The following is a 7,710-nucleotide window of genomic DNA, read 5'->3' as shown; positions in this document are numbered from 1 at the left end:
TGACGTCAGACTACCAGGAAGGCAAAACAGAGTTTGTGAGACAAACTTTAACAGGTGGTCTTGAAGAAGGTATCAACTTGACAATGGTATCAATTTGTGGTCTCTCTGTCTTTGTGCTGATAAAAGCATTTCATGATGTACCAGTTGCCTTCAACAAGGCAACAGATAACTGCAGTAGGCTTGGAGCAACTGTGACACAGATGTAGGAGATGAGGACATTTTCAAGGTAGAAACAGCAAAGAGGAAGTGTTCGATTTTTTGCTGCTCATCAGTGAATGTCTACGCAGAAATCTTTTTTTTCCTTCCAAGTCAGATTGTGAACCCAGAAGTGGTCTTGACTGTAGGCAAAAATATCCTTGGAAGGTCAGAATGAATACCTTTTACAGGTGTAAATCAGCAAGTACAAGAAGAGGGATTTAGTATCTCTCTCCCTACCACTCTTCAGTGCCCTGTAACTCTTATCTCACAAAATACAGCATAATACCAGAACCACACATTTTCAAAATAGCTAGTTGTCTTCTAAAACTACATTAATATATTAGGTTCCCACCTAAAGTATTTTGGTGGTGTAGCACTAAACCAAGAGAGAAGGCTGCACATGTAGCAAGTCTCGTTTTACATCATAGATGTCATATCCAAAAGCCACTACACCTAGAAAGTTGTATGCAGATCAGTCAGAGAATGAAAGAAGATAAGCACCTCTGAACCATGACTGGCTTCATGTTTGGCAAGTCAAGTTGTGATTTGATGCAATGTATGGATGGAATAGTTGTCTTATATATGCAGTTCCAGATATGGTCCACAGTTGAAGTAGAACTGGACTATAAGATGAAATTTGATTTTAGTAACATTTGGGAAAGCTGAACACTTAATTCTTTATAAGTCTATTAGTTCATCTGTTCCCGTGACAGTTTGAGAAGGCCTTGGTGATTGTACAGGATTATCTTTTGTGAGTTTTTCAAGACACTGGATGAACTGTTTCACTGAGATCATTAAGCATATTAGCATCTGAGTTTTAATTCTTTTGGAGTTGGTTTAATAGCTTATTGTCTTTAAATAGGATTTAGAAACACCTTCCTAATAATGTATGTCTTCAGCACTACTATGTTTATGATATATATGTAAGTTCCATTGATATCTAGTTTCAGGAACAAAGCCCAGTATCCTATTTGGAATATAAAGATGATTGCATGCTTCTCCTCTTGTGCAATCAGGAACGTGAACAAAATAGTTGGTGACAATGTTTCATGTAGTAGGGAGAGAAGATGAAGACTATAGAGCTTGATGAAGTATGTCCCCATCTTCCTTCTAGCCATACAACATAGTACATGTTACCTTCCTTTGAAGGGCATCTTTTCTATACCAAGATGTGAGGATCCAGACTGCTCCTTTTGCTCGTGCTATTTTTTTTAACACAAGGAATGAGTCCCTTAGCTTTCTAATCTTTTTACTATGCTTTAGCACAAACTGTCCTTTGCCCTTAGCTCCAAGAGTGCTAAAAGGTTAATGGCTCTTGATTCTTACTGATGTAGGAGAACAGAGCTCCCAGCAGAAATCATTAGCAGCATCTGTAGCTGTCAATGGAAGCTGCAGTCATATCACTTGCCAGACAGGAGAAATTGAAATCAGACACTGGTGGGAGATTGCAACTGTGTTTCCCAGCCAAAAGACATATTATGCACCTTAACCATAGATCTGGAAGAATTGTATAGGATTTTGTAAGTCAGTTCTTTATTTTTACAATTTGCAGTAGAAAAGTATAAGACCAAAACATAGCTAAGAAACACAGGTTAACTTTCTGGTGTGGTAACCTTGTTATTAATGACAGTAAATTCCAGACAATGCTACCTAGCCATTCTGCTCCAAAAGGAAAAGCAGCAACACAGTGTCAAAGCTCAATCTACCTTTTGTCAAGGCAGGGAACACAACCAGGGTTCATCAAGACAGGATGATTCCCAGCACCTTGTTTCATAATCTCTTCTTCACAGTTCATAATGGCACTGTTTACTCTGCACATTGACTTGGCCAAACTCTTTTACTCCAGAACATTCCAGTGCTCCTGCTTACACAAAGGATGGAAACAGTAACATTTTCTCAGAACACTTCACCCTTCTTGCCTGGTGTCCTTCTCCACTGCCACATTTTCTGCCCTATTCTTTGCCTCTTCACTTCTTCACCAATCATGTTTACCAGCCCTGTCCACTCACTTTCTTTCCATTGTGGTGTCAAAGTCATTCCAAACTACAGTTCTGAGAATAATCTCTAGTTCTTTTTGTTGTATGTCTCTCTTAACAGGAAATCCCCTTTAAAAAAAACATCCTAACATCTCCATCACTAAGAGTATTCACTCCTTGAAGTCTACCAAGTTAGGGCTAGCACTGGGAAATAACCTCGCCAAAAAACAAGCTTATATCATTTGCACTGAACCCCATTGCTTCCACTCCATTCTCCTCTTAGGCAAAACTGTTTTCGTGTCTAAACTGAAAGGAAGGAAGGAAGGAAGGGAGGGAGGAAAGAAAGAAAAGGAAGAAAAGGAAGGAAGGAAGGAAGGAAGGAAGGAAGGAAGGAAGGATGGAAAGAAAGAAAGAAAGAGAAAGAAAGAAAGAAAGAAAGAAAGAAAGAAAGAAAGAAAGAAAGAAAGAAAGAAAGAAAGAAAGAAAGAAAAAGAAAGTTCAACACTTCATTCTTTGGAGCCACTGCAATTTAAACAAAAAATACATCAAAATTTTAAAAATGTGTACTGTATTGTTATTGCTGTACTTCAGGAGATAGTCCTGCTGGTGGCAAAGAGAAAGTAGGCTTGTATACCTTGTTTCACTGGAAACATAATAAACTACCCATCAAAAGATTGCTATGCCAGACTATATAGTACAATACTGGTAAAAATACTACTATATTTCTCTACAAAAACCCAAAACTAACAATAGGAATCACACCAGGATGAACAAAAACAACTGGAAAGGCACAGGAAAAGATCAACTGTAATTAGTGTGTCAAAATGTTTTCTAAATAACAGAGAAATTACTGATATGATGTGTACAGGACCTGTAGCGTAAAGTGGGACTAATCCCAGTTTGGGCAAGCCCTCAGTGGCTAATTTCAGTCTTCCAATTCAGTGCCATGATCCATTCAAAGATCATGCCCAACTCTCTGAAACAATCAGCTTTTATTCTCAGTCATGCATGCAGTTTGCATTTTATTTCTTTTTTCTTCAGAGCATGAATGAATGAAATAGAATGTCAGGCTAAACTGTCTTCTTGGTAACAATAAATAGTCATATCTGTAACTTGTTTTGTCCTCAGAATCTCTCTCTTTATTAAAATGTCCTGCTACCAGATTTAAACATAAATGGCAACTTTCAAAAGCCAAAAAGTATGTCATATATTTAATTGGCTAGCCTTGAGCTTGGAATGCTAAACATCTAAAGTATCTTTAGGACTTACCTATCCATTTAAGCCAGAAAGAGTGGTGATTTCCATCATGTATTTTGATTTTCCCCCCTTGGACCAGTACAGAATGACGAAAACAGAACACAGTTGTCTGATTTAAGAACCTCTCTTAAATAAAAATGAGTTCTTTATTTATTGTTCACATCAATATCCCCTCCTTTCCACAAAACTATGAAGCAATGAGTGCATGAAATAAAACAGAAGAAAATCCAGTATTGTAAAATGTAAAACTGGCACTCTTTATATCTTTTATAGTTGAATATCTGGGTTCCTGTTTGTTGGAGTAACAAGGGATGGTTCACTTGCCAGAATTCTGCCCTGTATAACTGTTATCTAGCTTTAAATCTTATGCCTTAGTTTGCAACTCTGAGGGATATTGAATTTAATCTTTTTTCCAGCATGTGGCTGTTAGTACCTGTTTATCTCACACACATAGTCCTTTTGCAAAGAACTGCAAAGAGCTGCTTTTTGGCCTTCATGTTTTCACCCTTTTCCATCAAAACAGTGGTTAAAACACAGACACCCTCATTCTCCTGAGCACCTTCTTAAAAATGTATTCTTTTCCTTCAGCCAGCCAAATAGTTGTAGACTGTTCCTTTTCTTGATCTGGTTGTTTTTCTTCAAATCAAGAAAGCAATCCCACAGCACTTTATTTATTAACTCTGCTGTTAACAATTTGAAAAATGCCCTTAGCAAACCGCAAGTCTGCTAGAAGGTTAATGCCTGTTGAATTCCTTTGATTTGAGAACAGAGCCTTGATATAAGAAGACAAATGTCACATTATGCCAGAAATGATGTCTCCCCTGTGTACAATTTGCAACTGCCTTGGGGATCTCAAGCAGAGATTTAGTATGACTTGGTGCTGGTGTTTCCTTTTCTTGCTTCCCTCTTGTAAAACACCCCTGGTCTACATCTCTCATATGTTCAGACACCCCTACATTGAGTGACTCATCATATGTCCAGTGCAGACAGCACAAAGGTCCTGCAGTGTATTTTGCCTCCTTTATAATGAACTGAAGTCAGAGGCACGACCAGACCTACAGACAGGAAGACAATGTGGGCTTTGAAAGCATTATCAACAGAAAGAGTAGGAGCAATGGACCAAACACTTTTATTCTTGATTCTCCTAGCCCTTTTCCACCCTGCTCCTTTAGAAAGTACTTTGAAGCTATCCAACACTGTGTATGAATGAAGTGTATTTCCTCTTGCCATGTGAGCATGTATATATGTCTATGTAACTACAGTGGTGCCTCGCTAGACGATGATAATCCGTTCCACTGAAATCACTGTTTAGCAAAATCATCGTCTAGCGAAAAGCATTTCCCCATTGGAATGCATTGAAACCTGTTTAATGCGTTCCAGTGGGGAAGAATTGTCGTTGTCTAGCGAAGATCGGCCATAGGAAAGCCGCTTTGCGAACAGCTGATCAGCTGTTTAAATAGCTGTCTTGCAAAGCTTGGGTCCCGAAAACACCCGTTTTGCGAACACAGAGGAAGCTGTCAAAATTGTTGCCTAGTGAAAATTGGTTTGCGAAGCAGGGACCAAACATTGTCCAGTGAAATTCCCCCATAGGAATCACTGTTTTGCGAATCACTATAGCGATCGCAAAAAGTCAATGTCTAGCGAAAAACTGTCATGCGAGGTAACTGTCTAGCAAGGCACCACTGGTACCTGACCTACAGAGCAGTTATGACTCAGGATTGCAAAACCAGACCATGTGAGTGCATTTTAAAAGGCGGTCTAGACATGACGGGGCCAGAGACAAATATGCCGTGTCCTTTCTTGGGGGGAGTGCTCTGGCTGGTAGCAGCTTAAGGTTTTTGGCATAACTTTAACTCGTTCACATTAATTACTATGTATGAAGCTGCCTTAATACTGATTCAGATCATTAGTCTATCTTTTCCAGTACTGCCAAGTCTAGAAGTATCCCTCCAGGCTTTTAATGAGGATTATTTCTTAGCCCTAGCTGGAAATATCTGGTGGTTTCACATCTGTTTACTAACCAGGTCTGACCCTGCTCAGCTTCTGATGTCAGATAAGACTGGGTGTGACTGAAGTGGCACAGTTAATAGTATGGAAGTATAACCTGGTCTCTTTTAGAGTGGAAATGCTAGGCACTGAACCTGCAGCTTATATGCAGACATGGATTATGTCCTGCACCTTGCCAACACAGACAGCATTTTGCCCCATATTAGACAGGAAGAAATTACGAAATTAAAAGACGCCTACTTCTTGGGAGGAAAGCGATGACAAACCTTGACAGCATCCTAAAAAGCAGAGACATCACCTTGCCAACAAAAGTCCGCATGGTCAAAGCTATGGTTTTTCCTGTAGTGATGTATGTAAGTGAGAGCTGGACCATAAAGAAAGCTGACCACTGAAGAATTGACGCTTTTGAATTGTGGTATTGGAGGAGGCTCTTGAGAGTCCCCTGGACTGCAAGGAGAACAAACCTATCCATTTTGAAGGAAATCAACCCTGAGTGCTCCCTGGAAGGACAGATCCTGAAGCTGAGACTCCAATACTTTGGCCATCTCATGAGAAGAGAAGACTCCTTGGAAAAGACCCTGATGTTAGGAAAGTGTGAAGGCAAGAGGAGAAGGGGACGACCGAGGATGAGATGGCTGGACAGTGTCACTGAAGCTACCAGAATGAATTTGAAACAGCTCCGGGAGGCAGTGGAAGATAGGAGAGCCTGGCGTGCTCTGGTCCTTGGGGTCACAAGGGTCAGGTACGACTAAACGACTAGACAACAACAAAGACAGGAAGAGACAGAAGTTCACTGTTTTTTTTGCTTAGCTTTGCTGTTTTTCTTTGTTTGTTTTCTATTATAAAAAGGAACATGGAGGAGAGAAGGATGAACTTCCTACTCATTGCTTCAAACATTTTATTCCCCAGCATGGCACATTTCCAGTGTTGGAGCTGGGCTGAAGTAAAACATGATGCATGCATCAGAGTGCACTAAGTAAGACTAGGAGAGGATGTAACTCCCCACACCTGCATTCTATACTGTTGCAGTTAGCCCTACCACCTTTACAGTGGTGCCTCGCTTAACAACGATAGTCCATTCCAGGAAAATCGCTGTTAAGCGAAAATGTTGTAAAGTGAAATTAAAAAACCAATTGAAACGCATTGAAAACCATTCAATGCATTCCAATGGGCTAAAACTCACTGTCCAGCGAAAATCCTCCATATGGTCGCCATTTTCGGTGCCTGTATAGTGAGGAATCCATCCCTAAGCACACCTGGTAGCCATTTTAAGCACCCGACGGCCATTTTGAAAACCCAACAATCAGCTGTTTTTGATCGTCGTAAAGCAGGGAACCAATCATCGCTAAGTGAAATTCCCCCATTTAGACGATGTGTGCTTAAATGTCTGTGGCTGTTCCACTAAATCCAGTTTCACTCTTGGAGGATAGAACTGTTTTAATGTACATGCTGGAGACATCATTCCTGCTTTACTCAGTAAACTTCCTAAAAGCACTGTTCAGGTGAAAGGCATATGAGTAGAGTGAATTGGTCAGCAATATCTCATTCCTTGAGATCTCACAGTGAAAATCTGAGACTGAGGAGTCTGCTCTTACAATAATAAGATGGAGGGCCCTCGTGATGTCACAGAGATAGAGCAGGCAAGAACTGTGACAAGAGCAAGTGCAGCACACGTGCAAGTACTTTTGCAGTAGTCAGTGAGCCCTAGAGCGAGAGCCACCTCCACCACACATTCATTGCCACTCATAATTTCTGCTACTACAACTGAAACTAATTTTTATTCTAATCACCATCTCCATAGTTAGAATGCTATTTGAATAACACCTGGACCAAGGTGTGGGATATTGTGGAGAGTTGTCCAGAATACTGGCAGCTTCCCTCTATACTGTAGAGCACCGGGGACTGTGGCAGGCCATAGGAACGGTACTACTGTCTCTGCTTTGGATGATAGTGAAATTTGCACCATCTTTGCCTGGTACCAGTTGAGAATGGGTAGAAATGCATACTGGGTAGAGTTCCAGAAAAACATCTACTTCTGCTTCATTGACTACGCAAAAGTCTCTGACTGTGTGGACCACAACAAACTATGGCAAGTTCTTAAAGAAATGGGGGTGCCTGACCACCTGATCTATCTCCTGAGAAACCTATACGTGGGACAGGAAGCAACAGTTAGAACTGGATATGGAACAACTGATGGGTTCAAAGTTGGGAAAGGAGTACGACAAGGCTGTATATTGTCCCCTGCTTATTTAACTTATATGGAGAATACATT

General features: G+C 40.5%; 1 protein-coding gene across 2 annotated transcripts in view; it reads left to right on the top strand.

Moving 5' to 3' along the window:
- The window catches only part of PACSIN1 (protein kinase C and casein kinase substrate in neurons 1), an 89,357-nt gene that overhangs the window by 33,465 nt on the left and 48,182 nt on the right, over positions 1-7,710 (top strand). The window lies entirely within an intron of this gene.

This window comes from Pogona vitticeps, chromosome 4, assembly GCF_051106095.1.
Source record: "Pogona vitticeps strain Pit_001003342236 chromosome 4, PviZW2.1, whole genome shotgun sequence".
Lineage (NCBI taxonomy): Eukaryota > Metazoa > Chordata > Lepidosauria > Squamata > Agamidae > Pogona > Pogona vitticeps.
The sequence above is the reverse complement of the archived record's forward strand: the minus strand, read 5'-3'. Positions and strand labels throughout refer to the sequence as shown.